The following is a 343-nucleotide window of genomic DNA, read 5'->3' on the forward strand; positions in this document are numbered from 1 at the left end:
ACCGATCCCAGCCAAATTTTTCAACTTTATTTAGGGGGAAGAATGGATCACATGGGGAGCTTCACCAAACTGGGAGGAGCATGTTAGTGCAGAATCAGGTCACTAACATAAAAACCCAGGAGTTAGTCACAGACACGAAGATTAATAGTGTTAACATAATCCAGGCATAAAAAGCAGGCTGAGACAAAGACGAGAGATGCTTATGGGAATTAAATGCTTCTGTTTTCTTCCCTTATCTGTGTCATTAAGCAGGGTAATTTCTTGCTCCTTTTATCAGGTGAGTTTTCATAATTGAGTAAGAAATAAAGTAGAATGTAAAAGGAATGTTTTCAGCTTCAAGTGC

Source organism: Larus michahellis, chromosome 9 (assembly GCF_964199755.1).
Source record: "Larus michahellis chromosome 9, bLarMic1.1, whole genome shotgun sequence".
NCBI lineage: Eukaryota > Metazoa > Chordata > Aves > Charadriiformes > Laridae > Larus > Larus michahellis.